The 22,547-nt window shown below is 34.2% G+C and overlaps 1 protein-coding gene across 2 annotated transcripts in view; it reads right to left on the bottom strand.

Moving 5' to 3' along the window:
- The window catches only part of PPFIA2 (PTPRF interacting protein alpha 2), a 474,519-nt gene that overhangs the window by 318,202 nt on the left and 133,770 nt on the right, over window positions 1-22,547 (bottom strand). The window lies entirely within an intron of this gene.

The raw sequence follows: 22,547 nt of genomic DNA, 5'->3' as shown, positions 1-22,547 counted from the left end.
ATTTCTGGATAATTATGTATTCTAAAGTTTGACAATCCATATAACCATTCTAAGAATCTTTTATTCTGATCCATGAGAGAGGAAGGATAAAATAAACTATAGTCAATAATGTAAAATATGAAAGCCCAGTATCAATTCCCAGAGAGAATTTCCATTGATAGTAGGAAGTAATTATAGTCTTGAGAAACAAAGTATTCCATTCAAATATTTGACACTTTAATAATAATATTAATAAAAATTATGCTTTAAGTACTTCTGTTTTACATTTGTGTATGTTGAGCCCCACGGTAAACATCTCACTTGACCTTAATGACAATCCTTTGAGGGCAATATTTCTATCTACTTCATTTATAGATGAAGAAAATGAACTTAGAAAGATTATGCCCAGTAGGTGGCAGAGATACTCAGGTCTGTCTGCCTTCAAACTGCTATACTATATAGCACTATAGATTAATGAAGATTTAATATTCAAACCTGATAGCTTTCGGAAGATATTAGATAGGGAAAGAAAATTGAAGCTGATGTACAGCATGGTAATGTAGAGCATCAAACATTGAAATGGAACATCTAAGTGTTATATGGAGTTCACATGAAGTGCATAGATCCTGATATCATTTAGTGAACATTAAATAAGAATGAATATATTTATTTAAAATTTAGGAATGTTTAAATTTTTTTTCTTTCAAAATTTTTACAAAAAATTATTTTGTTAATTACATCTCCTCTCCACCAAATAAACAAAGAAAACAACATCAACAATAATGCACACATGCGTGCACACACACACACACAGAGGCAGGATAACTATCTTCTGTTGGATAATTCATATTTTGTAGTCACAATGTCAAGTTTAATTGACATAGTCTCAACGTAAAGCTTGGTATAAAAGGCACCTTGAGACTTTTTGGGAAAATGACATGCATCCTTTATATATCCAGACATTTATTGAGCACTCATAATTCGTTCAGCTAACAAATATATATTGTGTCTTTAAAGAACTCACAGTATAATGGGGAAACAGACATGCCTACTTAAAGTAGATTGGTGTTAATTATTATGATAGAGGTAAGCACAACATTTTATGGGATCTCAACAAGGAGGGTAGTGAACAGCTGGGAACTGACATATCCACAAAAGACACATATTGTAAACAGTTTGAAAGAATGAGTGAGTTGGGGGCAAACAAGTAGAAAATGGGGAAAGGAAGTTCTAGGAGGAGTGAGGAACATAGACATGTAATGGATACTTTCTTTTCTTAAAGGCTAAAATCTGTTTGAGCACTGTATTCTCTCTGTAGTGTACCTCATTATAGTAAATGGAAAAGTGTTGGGACAGAGGTTGAGCAAGCCAGGCAGAAGGCAAGTAGATGACGGCACGTTTATGATTAAGTGAGGTCCAGGTTGGACCAACCAGACTTCTCTCTCTTGAATTTAAATCTTGAATGGAAGGAATGTAGGTAGAGTTAACCTATCTGGTGGTAGCACTGTGAAGAGTATACCCTTCAGTTCATTCTCGTACTGAGATCCAAAGCTGTTCTGATTCCTCCAGGTCTTTACTCACATGTCCTCTTCTCCACAACGCCTCCACTGCCCAAAGTTTAAGCTGTGCACTTCGATGCTCCCTATCCACTGTCTATGCTCTATATTTCTCCTTAGCGTTTATCACCATCTAACATACTATACATTGTCCTATCTATTTTACTATCTGTTTCATCCAATTAGAATATAAGCTTCATGGTTCACTTGCTCATTGCTATATATTATCCTATTTATTATCTGTTTTGTCCCACCAGAATAAAAGCCTCATTTTTCACTTACTCACTAATTATCCAATGCATAGAATAGAACCAGGCACACAGTTTACTGTATGAGTCAATAAAAGTGTTTCCCATATCATTCAAATACATTTTTCTTTTGACTAACATACCATAATCAGTTTCTGTTGCTTGTAAAAGAGCATTAACTGAACTGTTTTTAAATGTATAAAATGCTTTCAAGTACATTTTCTCACATCAACCCTGAGAAATGTATTATTCTCATTACTTAAAAGTGAAGAAATTGAATCTTAGTGAAGTTTAATACTTTTTGCATATGCACATGTTTTAAGTTGCAGATATGAGACTCAAATCTATCTCACCTGCACCTTGCCTTTTGTACTCTGCCTCCTCTTGAAAATCCCCAATATAAAGGTTTCATTGAGCTATCACTGACAACTACCCACTTTCATGTTTTATCACCCCAATAGTCATAAACTCATTTTCTATATCCAACTGAAACTTCTTCTATTTTTATTCAGACTCATGTGTTCCTGCAGTTTTCTCACCACATATGTTGAACAATTACAGTGTATCAAATCAAAAGAACATTTCTTTTGAGTGGAAGAGATTATGTCTTTCTTCCATATTCCTTTCCCTGGGCTACGTAATGTCCACAATTTTTTCCATCTTTTCTTCAAAGATCTATTTTTCATTTAATAAATTATGTAGACAGCATTCCATATTAAAGATTTATCTTAAAATATGGTACCCTAACAGGCTATATTAAATGAAATTATATTAATGTAATGTGAAGAGTAAGGGCAATTTTCTAGATAATCTAGCCTGTGGCATGCTATATATATGACTGTATGTAGAGCTTTCCCCACAAAGGCACAAACTCCGCTAACTTTTGTTTAGCTTATAAGTTATGACTGTACTCTTATCATTACTTACAATGTTTTATCTACTCATATTTCCCTAAATACATGTTGTATATTGCCATTTAATCTTTAATATTACATATAGGCAAAATATTTAAATAACTTTGATAATTACCTAATAGAGTAAACTATATTAATTTTTTTTCAGTTATAATATTTCATGAGGTTAAAAAATCTTTAAATTTATATTGTTAAAGAACATCTATTCATTCCACATATATTTTTGGAGAGCTTACTATGTGCCAGGCATGATGGAATGTTCTGGGAATCACTGTTAAATAAAATACATTTTCTTGGAACTTATGTCTATAACATCATATTATAGAAGAATTGAGTAAAGCGTAATTTTTCAGTGAGCTTTTATCCCCCTTTTAAAAAAAAAAGTGAAATATAATTTCAATCAAAAATATTACTTCCTATGCAGTATTAGACTGAAGACTGACCCATGTTCAGACAGTTTAACCTTAATCTTGTTAGCACTTTGATTCTTTGTTTACTTGATTTTTTTTTTGCCACATTTACCAATATTTATTCCCATTCCAATTTCCATTTAGGGCGATGAACACAGAAACTCACTTTTTAAGACTGATCCAAAACTATGCTTCCATTCTTGGCTCCACTCTCATTGCCACTTGATGTCTATTATCCCAGACACAGCCTCTATCCCTTGATCCATTTTCACCTTTTATGTTTTATTTCTTGGAAAGCGAAGCATTCTTCTTTCCAAGGCCAATGTTGCAGCTCTTCCTTTAGCCTCACCCTTCTTGATTTCCCTAGCTTTCTCTACCCTCTATCAATACGTATGTTCAGGGTCAAAGAAAATATATAGCTTATTTCTTGCTATGCAAAATGGTTTTTTGCTTTAAAAAAGAATAAATGTTGAATGTTTAAGATTTAGTAAAACAAATCAGTCATTGCTCTTTTCAGAATACCATGCTAGTTCAGGAATGATTCTATTCATGAAAGCCTCTTAGAAGAAGAAGTATTTCCTCTTCATGATCACCATCATCATAAGGTTGTATTTTTTTTAATTTTATTATTTTTCTTTATACAGCAAGTTCTTATTAGTTATCTATTTTATACATATTAGTGTATATATGTCAATCCCAATATCCCAATTCATCACACCACCACCCCCACCCCACCCCACTTTCCCCCCTTGGCATCCATACGTTTGTTCTCTACATCTGTGTCTCAATTTCTGCCCTGCAAACCGGTTCATCTGTACCATTTTTCTAGATTCCACATATATGCGTTAATATACGATATTTGTTTTTCACTTTCTGACTTACTTCACTCTGTATGACAGTCTCTAGGTCCATCCACGTCTCTACAAATGACCCAATTTAATTCCTTTTTATGGCTGAGTAATATTCCATTGTATATATGTACCACATCCTCTTTATCCATTCATCTGTCGATGGGCGTTTAGGCTGATGCCATGACCTGGCTATTGTAAATAGTGCTGCAATGAACATTGGGATGCATGTGCCTTTTTGAATTATGGTTTTCTCTGGGTATATGCCCAGTAGTGGGATTGCTGGATCATATGGTAATTCTATTTTTACTTTTTTAAGGAACTTCCATACTGTTCTCCATAGTGGCTGTATCAATTTACATTCCCACCAGCAGTGCAAGAGGGTTCCCTCTTCTCCACACCCTCTCCAGCATTTGTTGTTTGTAGATTTTCTGATGATGCCCATTCTAACTGGTGTGAGGTGATACCTCATTGTAGTTTTGATTTGCATTTCTCTAATAAGTAGTGATGTTGAGCAGCTTTTCATGTGCCCCTTGGCCATCTGTATGTCTTCTTTGGAGAGATGTCTGTTTAGGTCTTCTGCCCATTTTTTGATTGGGTTGTTTGTTTTTTGATATTGAGCTGCATGAGCTGTTTATATATTTTGGAGATTAAGTCTTTGTCCTTTGATTTGTTTACAAATAGTTTCTCCCATTCTGAGGGTTGTCTTTTCATCTTGTTTACGGTTTCCTTTGCTGTGCAAAAGCTTTGAAGTTTCATTAGGTCCCATTTGTTTATGTTTGTTTTTATTTCCATTTCTCTAGGAGGTGGGTCAAAAAAGATCTTCCTGTGATTTATGTCAATGAGTGTTCTATGTTTTCCTCTAAGAGTTTTATAGTGTCTGGTCTTACATTTAGGTCTTTAATCCATTTTGAGTTTGTTTTTGTGTATGGTGTTAGGGATTGTTCTAATTTGATTCTTTTACATGTAGCTGTCTAGTTTTCCCAGCACCACTTATTGAAGAGACTGTCTTTTCTCCATTGTATATCCTTGCCTCCTTTGTCATAGATTAGCTGACCATAGGTGCATGGGTTCATCTCTGGGCTTTCTATCCTGTTCCATTGATCTATATTTCTGTTTTTTTTTTTTAAGGTTAATTAATTTATTATTTATTTTTGGCTGCATTGGGTCTTTGTTGTGGTGCACGGGCTTCTCATTGCGGTGGCTTCTCTTGTTGCGGAGCACGGGCTCCAGGCACACAGGCTTCAGTAGTTGTGGCTTACAGGCTTAGTTGCTACGCAGCATGTGGGATCCTCCCGGATCAGGGCTCAAACCCATGTCCCCTGCATTGGCAGGCGAGTTCTTAACCACTGCGCCACCAGGGAAGCCCCTATATTTCTGTTTTTGTGCCAGTGCCATATTGTCTTGATTACTTAGCTTTGTAGTATAATCTGAAGTCAGGGACATAAGGTTGTATTGAATGAGTGTCTCTACATGTACATGACACAACACGGACACAGAGAAAGTATAAGTAAAGACACAGAGGCCTGGTGTCTATACTATGTTTTGCAACTGCAAGAAGATACACGACACTGAATATCTGGGGAAAGCCCTGCAGGGGCAGAGGTCTGTCTAGGATGGTCCCACAGATCATGGCCCCTTGGCCAGTCATAGAACATGGCTGGTATACGATGGCCAAAAAATTTTTTTCATTTATATTTCTGTGATATAGTTATTTTGAAATTCTTTACTATTTTTTAAAAGTAATGTTCTTACTTGAAGTCTTTCTCAAAGACACACTTGAAATTAACTGATTCTTTTAGCACATCACTGTATTTTGCATGATTCTCTGTTCTAATATTTATTTTTACTTATTATGTATTGTAACATTTGCTCCTTGAAAATGTAGACCACGTCTAAAGCAATTTCTCTGAGTGTTTCTTGAATGAAAGAAATGTGTATGCAAATGTTTGAATTGCCTTGTATTATTGTTAAAATATTTGATTTTTATGCATTAAATATTTTAACATCTAAACAAAATGATATTACAACATGATATACTTTAACAATGATTAAGTATAACTTTTCAAATATAGTGAGTTTATAATATTTTATGATAGCTTTTTTGTTTTAGGAGTTCAAAGAATGCTTTTTTTTTAGCATCTCGTAGGACTACTGTAATTTCAAAGATGGATTATTTGAGAAAGAGAAGATTAATGATGTGCTTAATGAGAAAAACAAAAATACAAAATAAAAGGAAACAGTATGCTATGTAACAGTGTAACATTACATTGTAGTTCACAACTGTTGCTTTTGCATTGATTTTATTTGATAGAAAACAACAAATAAGTATGTCTTTTTTTGTGTATCTTCTGTATTTTTTCACCAACATAATTAAAATTGAGAATATTTAAGCTGTAAAAACTAGATTATGTTCATTTCTTCCTAATGACATTGCTCAGTTGTCCATGTAACTTTGCCAACTTCTGTTTTGTGATATAACTTAGAGAATAATTTTGTGATGCTGTTTAAAAATGTTATACACTCCTTAGCATTGTTAACATACTCAGCAATTCTTTGACCGTTCTGCTGCCAATAATAGTATCAAATCTGGTTGGCTCTAAATAAATTTAGTAATTACTCTAAATCTTTACATATTGTGTGGAGCACCCAGCATACAAAGTGAGCCACTCTCTTTTAATCTGTAGATATTTTGAATTATATCCTAAGTTAGCCAATTTCACAAACTGGTCATTTTAAATTTGCATCTGTATCTGTGCGAAACTTGAGATGGTAATAAAAGTCATAATGAAGATACAAGGTAAACATCAAAATAACTTTACCAAATACAATTGAAAAATACCAAAAATGTATTTATAAAAGGAATCCAAGTATACTTTCAAAGGGATACTTAAATCAATTCTCTGAAAGCTTATATTCTATAAGCACAAAAATATTTAATATAAAATTAAGATCTTGAAAAATTAATAAATATATTTTAATAAGATCCCTTAGCATATATATGAAGCACTTAAAGTATTTAAAGTGGTGAATATGTTTTCTTAGCACTAATTTTTTCCTAAATTTAAAATAAGCAAAAGGAAAAAAGATCATTTGTGGAATAAATTATGCTATTATTTAGAAAGTACATTAATCATTAAAACAAGACTAGCTAATCTTGATTGAATGCCATCTTTATTGGAAGTAAATACTTTATATATTATTCTATAAATAATCAATTTAACATCATGATAACCTCATGACATGCTCTACTGTTTTCCAATAGACAGTCAAGGAAAGTGAAAAGAAAGAAATAATTTCACGTGCTTATAGCCAGACTCTAGTGAACGGTGGAAACTAGTTTTGGACCATGTGTTTAATTTCAAAAGGCATGCTCCAAACTATCATGCAATTTTATTTTTTGAGAATAATTCTTATTCTTTGTAAAATATTTTGAAAATATAAAAGAAAGAACCAACAGTGGAAAAGTTAACTGTGAACCAGAATTAAAAATAGATTTGGAATTAGAATTATTTAATTGGAATTGCATAAATTATAATAGTAATATCTATATGAACCTTTAAAGTCAAAGTATTTTCAGAGAACCAAATACTGTGCTATTATGACTGTTGGATAATATTCCAAGAGGCGACTGATACTTTTGAGCACAGAAAACTGGTATTTTGCTCACCATAGTTAAAGTCTGGCATAATGGGGATATTCAACAAGGTGTGTCAAATGATTTCAGAAATTAATATAAGAGGATTAATTTTAGCTAGCCTTCAATTTACACATGAATTCATTCATTCAAAAAGCAGATTCTGTCTATACGACAAGTATTAGTCTAGGTGTCAATAAACAAATATGAGTAGTTAAGTAAAACAAATTTCATGCTTTTCAGGAGTTCACAGACTAGTGGTGAAGAGAGATAAGTAAAAAATTAAATATGGTATAATAAATAATACAATAGACATATATCAAGTTACTTTGTGAAGGTGTTAAGGACAGGAGGATTTAACTTGAATTAAAGTTCAGGGACAATATTTGAGGGGGTTAAAAGGAAATGCTAGCTACCAAAACGCATTTAGAAAATAAAGCAAAGACACACACAAAGAGGCAGGAGCACCTAAACTGAATTAGGTTCAGAGGTGATATTCAAGGAGAGGTGATTAGGAAAAAGCTTCCAAACTGTGTTTGCAAAATAAACCAAGCACACACACTCCAAGTGATAATAATTCTGGGTAAGTCAGCGGGTCCAAGGATTCCACGCCCAGCCCCACCCCCACCCCATTCTCCTCATTCTTTGCCAAGGTCATTTCATCCATTTCCATAGTTTTCCCTACTCTGTAAGCAGATGCCTCCCACATTTACATCTACTATTCAGGCAGACCTGCCTCCTCAGAGCCAAACCCGTTATTTCCAACTGTCTACTCAATCTGTCCAAACCCAAACTCAGTATATTGTTTTGCAAAGCTGCTCCTCCTCCATATTTCTCTCTCCCTCACTAGAGGTAATCTTGCCTTTTTCTCTCGTCTCCTATGTTCAGTAAGTTAATGGATTCCTTTGAATCTATCTCTTAATGACTTTTCCTTTGTCCTTTATGCTCATACCCTTGCCTTCTCTAGTACGTTTTGCAGACCCCACTTTTGGTCGCTGCTGTTGTGACTGCTGCTCATTGAGCTCTTACTAACCACCAGGCACTGTGCTCTGTGCATTAAAAGCTTTATCTTAAGAGCCTCCTAATTAATTTCCCTACTTCCAATTTCCTTCCCCTGCAGACAATACTTGAAATATAAAGCTATGTTAGCTAGGTATAAGTGAAATATATTTGTGGACGCTATGCTGGGTATCTTACAACCATTTATGTATTCCTATGGAGAGGTCATTCTAGATCAGAATACATGCTCCTTTTCAATTTGTAATTCAATTCAACACCTACTTACTAAATCAAGGCTGTGTGTTGGACACTGCTTGGTGCTAGTGATTTAACAATGAAAAAGAAGTACACAGTGCCTGTCCTCTTAGAATATATTGCCTAGCCAAATTCTATCAAGCACAAACCTCTGCAGATGGAAGACATATGATTTCCTATGGGGAGCTCAGGAGCTACTCATTGTTTTCTACAGTTGGTCTCACTGATATACAGAGCATTCTTATATTAATAAAAGTGCGTGTTTAGGGAAGATTTTCCCCCTCTATTTCCCTTTTTGCCTTTCAGCACAATTTGATTAGCAATTTGATTACTATAAAAACATATTTCCAACTAGAAGAAAACTGTGTTAATAAGGATTAAATGAGGAGATGTAACTGAATAAGAACCTCAAGTTTAAAAACCCAATGAGGCTGTAGTACAATGTGTTGAAGAAGTAGAGTTAAATTTCTATAAGTTTCTGAATTAATAGGTCAACAGGATTAGAAATTATATAGCTTGGAATACTTTTGCTGATGTATGTAATCATCAGCAATTTCAGAAGAAGACTATACAGAAAAGACTGTGGAATTTTGGGTTCCATAACCCCAGATTCAGACAGAAACTACGTTACGTATACCCTGCATTATTAACAACTACTTAAGTGCCTGTTTTGAGCATCAGTTTTTTTCATCTGTAAAGCAGGGAAATCATGACAATTCATCTAGATATTCATCTAGAAAACTACTGAATAGTTTTCTCTGTCCTATCAACCAGCCAAGGCACAATCCAATATTCTAACTAAACAGTAAATCGAAGCTTGTCATTCTTTGCTGAAAATCCTTGAATCCTAAATTCAAGTTCCTGAGGATCTGGACTTGACATTCAAACCTATTTTTATATTCTGGAGTTTGCACATTGACTTTTAGCCATTTCCTTCTCCAGCTTACGTTCCAGTTATACTAAACTCTGCCTTTCCCAGACACCAATATGTACCTTTAAACATGTCAGTCAGCTTGCTTGAAATACCTCTTGTGTTAGCTCCACCAATCATAATCATAATCATGACTGCATACAGTTGGGCAACAGAGAAAAACCTCAGTTCTCTCACTAAGCTGGGGAAGTCTGCTTATATTACTCTGTAACCTTGGAGCCAAAGGGTCTGTCTTTCTTATCTCTATTAGGCTACTTTGCTTTCATTCTTCTTTTTTTTAAAAATACGTAACATGTTCCAAGCATTCTGATAGATATTTCCAGTGCGTTTAAAAAATATCAACAGTGGGGCTTCCCTGGTGGCACAGTGGTTGAGAATCTGCCTGCTAATGCAGGGGACACGGGTTCAAGCCCTGGTCTGGGAGGATCCCACATGCCGCAGAGCAACTAGGCCCGTGAGCCACAACTACTGAGCCTGCGCGTCTGGAGCCGCGTGATCCGCAACAAGAGAGGCCGCGATAGTGAGAGGCCCGTGCACTGCGATGAAGAGTGGCCCCCGCTTGCCAAAACTAGAGAAAGCCCTCGCACAGAAATGAAGATCCAACACAGCAAAAATAAATTAATTAATAAACTCCTACCCCAAACATCTTCAAAAAAAGAAAACTACAGCTTTAAAAATATATATATATCAACAGTAAGAAGTTATAATATGCTCCAAATAATAGAAAAATAATGGTATATTCCCAGGGAGAAAAAAATGATAGAATATAAAAAAAATCTGTTTTTTTTCCCTGAAAAGCCAGAATTACCTCAACCTCATATGATCACAAAGATATGGTGCCCCATCCTAATTATTAAGAATTTGAGTGAAATTCTTCATGCAATTGAGATTTCCAACTTGCCTATTAGTCTTCTATATATTTCAAGTAATAGTATCTGCTAAATGAAAAATTATATATTAATCAATTTTAAAGTTCTCTTGATAAAATATGAAATGCCCCAATTAATAAGGAATGGTAAAGTGGTATAAAGAAAAAAATCTCAAAAAGGTTTTGTCTAGCTGTAACAGAAATCTATTTTAAAAACAATAAAATTAAAGCTTTCCTGAGATCACTAATGTAACTCTTATCTATTTTGAAGACCCCAACACTGGTACACAAAGCTTAGTATTAAACACATTTACCTTTATATATCTTTAGATATTTCTCTAATAATATATGTCTCACCAACTGCTTATATAGTTAACACAAAAATAAGTTGTTGCTTATTGTGTTGAATTTTCATATTTTAATCACCTTCCAAATATATGTCTCTGCTTATTATACAGAGATATTTGCAGTATCCATTTGCTAGGGACACAGATTAATAAAATGCTCTCGGGGATTAAAACAAAGCATAATAAGGGAGGGATAACTTGGGAGATTGGGACTGACATATATACACTATATATAAAATAGACAACTAATAAGAACCTGCTGTATAGCACAGGGAACTCTACTCAATACTCTATAATCGCTTATAAGGGAAAAGAATCTAAAAAAAAAAAAAAGAGTGGATATATGTGTATGTATAACTGATTCACTTTGCTGTACACCTGAAACTAACACAACATTGTAAATCAACTATACTCCAATAAAAAAAAAAGCATAATAACTGCTTCAGTAGTGGTATAAACAGGCAAATGATCAAAGGAAATATACTTAATACATCTTAATACATCATGCATGAAGCAGGTGAATGAGTGAAGGCTTCACGGGTAGGTGGCATTTGAGATGAGTCTTTAAGCAAAAACAATTTTCCAATGGGCAGGTTCAGTGAAGAGGCAAAGAACAGAAGCATACAGACAAATTTCTGGGAAAGCAGGTAAATAAAGTAGTATGTTGCATGAGCTCCAGACCAGGAAGAGCTTTTATATGACAAGCTAAAGAAGTGAATTTTATCCTTTAAGGACAGGGGATACACAAAGTATTTTTTATTTTATTTTATTTTTTTTTTGCGGTATGCGGGCCTCTCACTCCTGTGGCCTCTCCCGTTGCGGAGCACAGGCTCCGGACGCGCAGGCTCAGCGGCCATGGCTCACAGGCCCAGCTGCTCCGCGGCATGTGGGATCTTCCCAGACCGGGGCACGAACCCGTGTCCCCTGCATCGGCAGGCGGACTCTCAATCACTGCGCCACCAGGGAAGCCGCCATAAAGTATTTTAAACATGGAAATGGCAGATTAATGTGTTTCCATATTTTGTGACAAAGTGTCTTTCTCTCGTCTTCAGTGGATACCAGGGGGCAACAGTCAAAGACTTTTACACACGTTCTTGGCAGTTAATGTTATTAACACTAGGATGAAATGGCAAAGAAATGTATTCTAAGCAGAAATAATTGCTCTGTGGATTCAATAGATCAAAACTGCTCCCATCAGAAATATATTCCTTTGGTTTGAGGAAGTGGTTTACAAACCACTTTTGCTTTGTTTTTGATAGTAGTATACTGTTTGTTATTGTTGTAGTTCATGAAAGCTTGCATAAAGCTCCAATGAATAAAATACGTAAATGTAGAATAAGAAAACATTAAGAACCTCAAAAGAATGTATTCCTCTTCCCTACTGTCTCTAGCAACTACTGACAAACTCCCATGAAATCTTAGGACTGGGCAGACTTTGAAAATGTCTAGGTGAAGATACTTAATCTCTAGGAAATGAGGGGGTAGCGTGTTGCTCATCAATACCTCTGGGAGAATTAACAAATTAAGTCATGATTAGCTAATCTAGAAGTTTAGTAAAGCATTATTAAATGGTTTTGCTTGCAAAAATAGAGCTAAATGTGAAATGATGTTGGGACATCATTTTTTTTTTAACCTCTTTATTGGAGTATAATTGCTTTACAATCGTGTGTTAGTTTCTGCTTTATAACAAACTGAATCAGTTATACATATACATATATCTCCATATCTCTTCCCTCTTGCGTCTCCCTCCCTCCCACCCTCCCTATCCCACCCCTCTAGGTGGTCACAAAGCACCGAGCTGTGGGACATCATTTTTATAGACATAAAATTTAAAAGAATTTTTACTGCATTCACATATATATATATATATATAAAATATATTTTTGTTTGAAGGTAGGTTTCCCATTTGTACATATTTGAGCCCCATAAATTGACAGCTCTAATACATACAAATATTATAATTAATTTTAATTTTCGTCAATCAAAAATCATTCTAGGCAACTATACTCTAAAATTTGATTTTGGGTGATAAGTTATGCACAAAATATATAGTGCAAATTGGGTGTTGGCATCACCCAGGGTCTAAGAACCTCTGAATAGAAACATGCAGACACAATTATCTTCACGGAATATTGAAGTGAGGTCTCATTTATAAGGAAATTAATTTAAACCAAGTGTTAGTCTATACAAAATAGTATTTGCATGTGTGTGTAGAAGTATGAATGTATTTGGCTAAATTAAAATACAATGAAAAAGAAAGGCTTGTAATTAGAATATCCTTCAGCTTCTTATTTGTTGTCTTTTTACCTTTGAACCCTTCAGGTCAAATACATTCTATATCTTACTTTTAAAATTTAATATTGTACAATTTCAGCAAAAATGACAAGCTAGTTTAAACATTTGATGAGAAGATGGAACTGAAACTCAGTATCATTCATGCTAAGCTATCTTAAATGTTTTTGCATATGTTAACTCTTGTGCAAGAATAATTTTAAGAAAGTAAGCATTAAAATCTCAATTCCTTGATGCAGAATCATTTCAGAAATGCATTTATGCCATTCTATAATGAGAACCACTTTTGAAAATTTAACTAATCATTTCCACAAGATACATTTTTTGACGAACGGTTTGTTACTTTTACAGCATCTCATTTCTCATGACAGTATTTCAACCAAAGAAAGTATACCGCATTAAACAGGTTAATATATATATATATATAAGAAAAATAATTCTGTTTAATTCAGTCCTTTGAAAATAAAAGCAAAGAGTCAACTTTTAAAAACCTTTATATTCATGCTTTAAAAACCATCCTTCTTTCTTCCTTCTCTTCCACCAAAAGCAAAAACAAACAATAGCAACAAAAAGTTAAACACACATTGCCTGTTACCATGAATGTCAGGATCAAATACCATTTTCTGATTTTAAAACTGTAGGAGAACAGAGTTCATATTTGCCAACATTTCTATTTTATCTGAAATCCTAGTGTTTTTACATGAATTGTTACAACATCAACAAAAAAATAAGTGGTTAAAAATCATTCTAGTGTGTTTTCAAAGAAAATCACCTGCCAGGAAATGTGTCAGCAAGATCTACTGAAAGAATTGTAAAAAGCCTGTGTCATGACTGAGCTATGGAATTCACTGACCCTTAAACTTTAAGAGACTGAAGCAGAATACCCAATGTCAAAAGCTGCCCCTAAGAGGCAGCTATGGGATATATTGTAAGGAGTGTTTATATCTCAGTGTATGGAGAAGAAAAAAGTAATAATTCTGTAGAGCAGCCCTGGGGCAATTGCATTCTGAGTCACTGCCACAGTAAGCTGATCGCCACTGGGAAGTAAATATATTCTGTAACAGCACAGACTTGCGCTACCAGTAGACATCAGTGTAAGGCAGGAGAGGCGACAGAATTAAAAACAGAAGTATAAGAAGGGGGGGAGAGAGTAATTATAGCTACTGCTATAGTTTGCAAAGGCAAGAGACTTTAATCAATCAGATGTGCATTTATTCAGAGCCCCCTTTCAAAAGAATTCATGCTGCTTATACTATATTAATTCTCTAGGTCTTTACACTTATTTTTTCAGTGCATTATAACTATATAGCTAAAATAATTAAATGTTAGGCTGTTTATATTCCCATAGTGTAAAATATACGAAGAGAAGAGTTTCATTTTTCCTTTTAATCTAATGATGATATGACTGAATTGCAAAGTAATCCTTAGTACTGAAAAATGCAATTTGAGGATAAAAATGAAGTAGAATATGATTTACTTTAGACAACCATTTTCTAGACTGATGACTGATTTATTCACAGTCAGTTGAAATATATTTAGTAGGTAACAGCTTTGTAACTCACATTTACATTTATATTGTAAATTATTTTGACTTTTTGATAACACAAAATCTTCCATCTTAATGAGTTTCTACTTTATCTCAAATTGAAAAGCATACTAAACCTGGTACTTAAGCTACTGTATTATTGACTGTATATTGCACACAGAACAAAATTAAATAACAGGAGTTATGTTAAGCTATGTATATGAAATACAAAACATTTTTCTAAGCCCAGAGAACATAGTTTGCAAAGTTCCCTAAAATGTCTTTTAATTCTACCCTTTCTGTGATATATCAGGGAAGTAACTCTGTAATTTTCACCATATTACATCCATAAATAACAACTTCAGGAGAATAACTCATAAACTCTCAAAAGATGATACTGTAGCAGATTTAAGAATCCTTGTGAAAATTAAGGGTTCACTATTATTTTGCTTGAACTCACAGAGAATCCTAACGCCATCTCATCTCCATATAAAAAAAAAACAGATTAAACTGACATGCACATTATCTATCTCTTACATCCCCTTTAATACTTTCACACTTTGCAGTTTTCCTTCCCTTACTTTTCTCTTTATTAAAAGTTTGACTATATATTAACTTCCTAAGTAGTGAAGCCATTTAAAGCACACTTACTTGAAAAGTGTAAAACCGGGTCCCATTAGGAGGATGCACTTTAGGGGAGCCAGAAACGGTGTTCATATCCGAGAAAATCATTTCTGATCAGAGAGACAATATAATCCACAAGGAGCTAGAGATGCAGAGCAGAGAGCTTAGCGTACAGATAAATCCGTGCATGCATTGAGGGAGGCTAGAGGGTAAAATGAAATCTGCCCCATCCTTCTTAGATACACAGTGATAGCATTTTGAATCTTTCTCCTACATTTGAAATCTAAGCTGAAAGGTCATCGGCTACTGACCTTTTGTGCAGCTAGTTCTTTAGAACATACAATGTTTAAAAAAAAAATTTAAACACCGAAGGAAAAAAAGCAAGAACCAACAATAAATGGAGCTTGTGCAGAATCTGGCAGTGCTGTGGACCTGCCCATCTGTTCTCAGTGATAATCACCTCCCTCCACCACAGTCTAGCAGAGTGATTATGCTAAATATCCTGGTTAACCAATAACATACAGTTTCATTTCAGGGAAGCATGCACAGTGTAATTCAGAGGACCTCTTCTGACTAACCTGAAGCATGCTTCCTATACTGTTTAAAACTGTATCTAGTAACAAATTATTATTTCATCATGATTATTTCTGTATGTTTCTAAATCTCTTTGTTAATCCCAGTCTGTTCAACGAGATTTTAAATTTTAAAGCCTTTTTTTTTTTTTAATGAACAGTTCTTTTTAAAATGTATAGATCAAGTCATATTTTAGCTGGCTAGGACATTCAGGGGCAAGGCATATAATTCAGTAAGGCTATATAATACTAGGCACTTTATCAAATAAAATGCTTCAATTATTTTTACTTTTCTAAACTCTTAAAGAACATCATGAATATGAATGTAATCATTGTTTTCTTATTTCCCCCACATTAACTCAAAAAATTGTTTCACAATTAATGCTTTAAAAAGTACCATACATGTGTTTTAAATAATTACAACTTTAACTCATGTATATAGAAAGCAATTAATAAAACATATTTTAGATACATGAAAATTTTTGACCCAAGATCTAAAAATATTGATTACAAATATTTAGGCTGTGTTGCAATGCATGTTCATTTTTCTATGTCTTTTCACACAGATTATTCAGTCTGTATAAAAGATCATATTCAGATGACTTTACACTTTTTAGAGGTAAAAATAAATGTTCCATTTACACATCATTCAAAGGCGGAGACTTCAGGAGGACAGAGACTAGAATGAACCAAAAGTGGTGTCTTTGTGAACGTATCTAAGATGACATAGTTATTTACAATCAAGAACCAGGAACCACCTCCTTTGAACCTGAAGACTATAAAAGTAATATGATGGTGATGAGCTCTTAAAACTTAAATTATTATTCATTTTTACTTTTGATTGTCTAGTCATGATTCAAATTTATAATATCAATGGGGAAGAAGTAGAAAAAATTTTCATTTCCTTAGATGGGATTCCTATATTATGGTAAATTATGTAAGTAGGTAATTGTTTACTTAGCAAGCTGCTAAATAAATCAGAAGATAACTTGTTAAATAAGTGTTCAATTGGGGGATAATTTTAGATTTATAGAAAAGTTGCAAAGATAGTATGAAGAGTTCCCATATATCCCTCACCCAATTTATGTAATTGTTAACATCTTACATTTCTATGGTACATTTGTTAAAACTAATAAACTGATATGGTACATTACTGTTCACTAAACTAGGCTTTGCTTGGATTTCACTAGTCTTTTCATTAATGTCCCTTTTCTATCCTAGGTTCTAATCTACGGTACCACATTTATTTAGTTTCTATGGTTCCCTAGTTTCCTCTGGGCTGTGACAGCTTCTTAGCTTTTCCTTGTTTTTCATGATCTTGATAGTCTCTAGAAGACTATCAAGAATTTCTGGTCAAGTATTCTGTAGGATATCTCCTGATCTGATGCTTATATTATTTTGTCTGATGTTTTCCTCAAGATTAAACTAGGGTTATGGGTTTTGGAAAAGAATACCACAGGGGTGAAGTGACTTTCTCATCACCTCATATTAATGAAGTGACCTCATCACATCATACTGGGTGTACATGATATCCACATATTACTAGCGATGTTAACCTTCATCACTTGGTTAAAGTAATATTTGTTAGGTTTTTCAACTGTAAAGTTACTATTTTTCCCTTTCCATACTCTGTTCTTTGGAAGTTAGTCATTAGCATGCTCTCAAAGAAGTGATAGGGAGGGGTGAAATTGAGCTTTACCTCCTGGAGGTGGGAGTAGGTACATAGGTTACACGGAATTCTTCTGTACAGAAGATTTGCTTCTCTCATCCGATTATTTTTTCGATCATTTATTTATATTGGCATGGACTCAGGTATATTTATTTTATACTTTGGGTTATAATACCATTTATTTGATGCTTAAATTGTCCCAGCATTGGCCACTGGGAGATCCTTCAGGGTGGATCCTGTTACCCTTTGATGTGCTCCCATCCTTTTTTTCTTTAAGCACAAATAATTATTTTTAAAAAATGTTTTTTCCTGTATAAAGTATGTATTATTTGCTAAAATGATTAGTCTCCTTAACTATAACTCTAATTATCACTGCAAGTTTACTTGAAAAGTCATGTTTTCCATTATTATTTTAATTGGCCATATTATTTTGTTTTTCAAATTAATCATTTTTACCCTTCTGATTTCTTAGCCCACATGGGGTTTATTCCATTGATTCTCAAATAAAGTAACTATATACACATATTAGCTGTGGTAATCAGTGATGTATATATAAATTTTTGGTTCTTCCCCCTTGAAATTAATGTTGGGATCATAATTCCTCTTATGGTGGGTGGGACCATGTAACTCATACTCTCAAGAGTTGTGAGTGGAAAAAATGTCTCAAAAACAAACCTGAAGCTTCTTGGGAACCCAGGATTTAAAGGAAAAATTTGTTTGCCAAGTAGATTATTATGGTACAACTATAACCCCCATTTACTTTTATGCTTATGTGTAAGTTGGTTCTGGTATAATTTAGATCAAATGACTCACTATATTTCTTATTATTATTGTAGAATAGACAATAAATCAAATATTTCTGGTATAATATTACATATTCCTGGAATAATCTCATATATTTGCTGAATTTGCATAATCCAGCAAACTATATAAGCTAGGAAATCTGAAGTATTTGGTCAATAAGAATATATGTTCTTTCTTTTTCATATTTCTTTTGTGGAGAGGGGAGGAAAGCAGTATGAATTAATGTTGAAAGAATGAGGAAGGAGAAATAGTGTTAATACATAATTGTTTTAAGCATACTGCTTTATTCTAAATGTCACTGAAATTGCCAAAGTATATATTCTTCCCCAAACTTTTCTTTTTTCTATGTAGGCTATTTATGATAATAACATTATTTCATTGTTCTGAAGGTCTATTTGGAGACAACTCAACTTTCTCTCTCTGCCTAGTAGCAATAATAAAAGTGGTGCCCAGTTCTGAAAATTGCTAGGATACAGAATCCTACCTTATCCATTTTGGTTATAGATGCCTGGTACTGTTTCCAGATGCTAGGGGCATACCTATAAAAGACACAATATCTGTGCTCAAGGAACTTTAAATTTGGTGGGAGAAACATCATTTAGTAAGAGACAGTTAACTAGCAAGACAACTGAAATGCAGTTTAATTAATACGACTGACTTAACCTAAAGGAGACTAAGTGAGGTCATTTGAAAAGCATCTAATTCAAGGGATGTATCAGAGTGACCCTCGCCAAAATAGGAGGTTGAAGTCTTTCCAAAGAGAAGTATCCATGTGTGAAAAGATATGAGATGGCATAGAAATAGAACAGTTGGGAAAATATGGCTGAAAACATTTCAGGGCCTAAGAAGTAAGTCCGCTAGGTGTGTGTTTGTTTTCATATAGAAACATTTGCTCAAGTGAAATTAGTAAAGAGACAGTCTATGAACACCCTATTCCTATGAAATCAAGTAAAATTAGAACATACTTGTCTTCTAAAATTATATGAGGGCTTCCCTGGTGGCGCAGTGGTTACGAATCCGCCTGCCAATGGAAGGGACACAGATTCGAGTCCTGGTCCAGGAAGATCCCACATGCCGTGCAGCTACTCAGCCCCTGAACCACAACTACTGAGCCTGCGCTCTAGAGCCTGTGAGCCACAACTACTGAGCCCACATGCCACAACTACTGAAGCCCGCATGCCTACAGCCTGTGCTCTGCAACAAGAGAAGCCACCACAATGAGAAGCCTGCGCACCGCAACGAAGAGTAGCCCCTGCTTGCCGCAACTAGAGAAAAGCCTGCGCACAGCAACGAAGACCCAAAGCAGCCAAAAATAAAATAAATTAAAAAATAAAATAAAAAATAAAAATTTATGAAATGTAGAGGCATATTCTCATACTTTTGGTTAGCTTTCCAAATAGCTTTCCAGGATGGCTGTGGCTTGTCAAGAAATTTCATACTTAGTTTAATTGTCTCTGATTTAAAATAAGATTATTTTAATTATTAACTTAAAAGTAAAGAAAGTACAGTATTACTATGTAAAACAAAATGTAACGTGCTGATGGTAGCAACTGGTTTTCAGCCAATGTTTGACACATGATGGGTAAATAATATGTCTGTTTCAATTGTTACACACAAACCACTCCCTAAAATCTCTCAAGATATATCTTTCACCAACAGAAGTAAATTAACGATATTAACTCTAGAAGGTTTAATGTCAGCTATCTCAAGCACTTGAATTTTTACAGAAAATAATTGAAAATGAAAAAGCAAAAGGATAACTAAATTACACTTTTTAAAAAAGTGGGTAAAATAAAAGTCTTCAAGCCAGACACTTGTTTTTAATAGACTTACAGAGAAGATTCCCAGAAGTCATATAATATACCCTTCTGCCTCTGGGAATAATTACTCTTAAGCCTTCTGAAACGTATGTTATCAGTTTGGTTTTATAAAAAGTTCAAAAATACTTTATTTTTTTCTTAAATTCCATATATATGTGTCAGCATACGGTATTTGTCTTTCTCTTTCTGACTTACTTCACTCTGTATGACAGACTCTAGGTCTATCCACCTCATTACAAATAGCTCAATTTCGTTTCTTTTTATGACTGAGTAATATTCCATTGTGTATATGTGCCACATCTTCTTTATCCATTCATCCGATGATGGACACTTAGGTTGTTTCCATCTCCTGGCTATTGTAAATAGAGCTGCAGTGAACATTGTGGTATATGACTCTTTTTGAATTATGGTTTTCTCAGGGTATATGCCCAGTAGTGGGATTGCTAGGTCATATGGTAGTTCTATTTGTAGTTTTTTAAGGAACCTCCATACTGTTCTCCCTAGTGGCTGTACCAATTCACATTCCCACCAGCAGTGTAAGAGTGTTCCCTTTTCTCCACACCCTCTCCAGCAATTATTGTTTCTAGATTTTTTGATGATGGCCATTCTGACTGGTGTGAGATGATACCTCATTGTAGTTTTGATTGACCACCTAGAGGGGTGGGATAGGGAGGGTGGGAGGGAGGGAGACGCAAGAGGGAAGAGATATGGGAACATATGTATATGTATAACTGATTCACTTTGTTATAAAGCAGAAACTAACACACCATTGTAAAGCAATTATACTCCAGTAAAGATGTAAAAAAAAAAATACGTTAGAGCTACTATTTCATATCCTGTCAGGAAGATTAAGCACAAACATTTTTATATCCCTTCAACATAATTTTTTTTCAACAAATAACTGTTAGACATATTCTGCTTCAAGACAAGCAATTCAATATAGCTTTTCTTTCATTCATTTATAGGTATTGGATAACAAGCTGAAAAATTTGCTACAATCATAAGAATTTGGAGAGTTAAAGGAATACACTGAAAAGGGCTTCTCATTTGCTGTTAGTTTCCAATAAATGCTCAGGGGGAAAGTGCCATACTGGATGAAGAACAGGAGAGAGAGAGAGTGCAGAAGAAGGAAGAAGAGGAAGAAAGACGGGGAGGAGGTGGAAGAGGAAAGGAGAGAGGAGAGATATCAATACAATTTTCATCACAGCATTATAACAAAGAATTTTATAGCCAAGCATCCAGTTAGAAGTCATGCCAGATGGAGTGAAATTTACAGCCCAGATGGGAAATACATCCTAGTGAATCCATATGGATGACATATGGAAGATAATTAAGTATATATTGCTATCTATCTATCTACCTATCTATCTATCATGTATCTATCAATCATCTATTTATCTATCTAAATATATATTCATAGTTATGCACCTTTATCTATATCTGTATCCTTGTATTTATATCATGAAGTTTTCAGGACGCAGCAAAGATGACCCTGTACAGATAGCCAAAACTTTTACATCCTGCTTCTGAGTTTCCTACTTTCTGATACAGCTGGCTGTGCACAAGTTTGTAAGGTTGGTTCATTCATTCACTCACTCATTGATTCAACAAATCTTTATTGAAGGGAGAGGATGTACCAGACCCCTATTACAGTTAGAACAGAAATGAAAGGCAGGTGAACTGAGGGGAAACAGCATTTTGTACCATGCCAATGAGATGCTCAACGTAACAGGTGTCATCAAGTCTAGCAATGAGATCTTGCATTAAAGTATTTCAATTAAAAAAAAATCTTCTAATGCCTCAGAGACTTTTTGCCAAGTTCAAGAATTTTTTTTAGCTAGTTAACCATTCACTGAGCGTGTCCCAAATAAAGACAATTCTTAGTATCCCTCAAGATTTGTGACCATGTAGACCAAGAAAAAAAAATCAAGCATATGGAAATTGAAATTGACAAGCTTCCATTTATAGCAAAACAAAAATATTAAATTTGGCTTGAATCCATATCTTGATAATAATGTGTTATATTTTTACATTATCTCATAAAGTTTTATATATGTATCTATATATGTATGTATATACATATATTGTGTAAATTATACACACATGTACATATATACACACAGATATGTGTATATACATTACACCTGTGTACACATACATACACATACATACCTGCACATATACTGTCTTCAGAACTCAACTTAGAAAAATTTTAAATGCTATCTTGTTTTCATATTTTTTGTTCTCTT

The sequence above is a fragment of the Tursiops truncatus genome, chromosome 11 (genome assembly GCF_011762595.2).
Source record: "Tursiops truncatus isolate mTurTru1 chromosome 11, mTurTru1.mat.Y, whole genome shotgun sequence".
Taxonomy (NCBI): Eukaryota; Metazoa; Chordata; class Mammalia; order Artiodactyla; family Delphinidae; genus Tursiops; species Tursiops truncatus.
The sequence above is the reverse complement of the archived record's forward strand: the minus strand, read 5'-3'. Positions and strand labels throughout refer to the sequence as shown.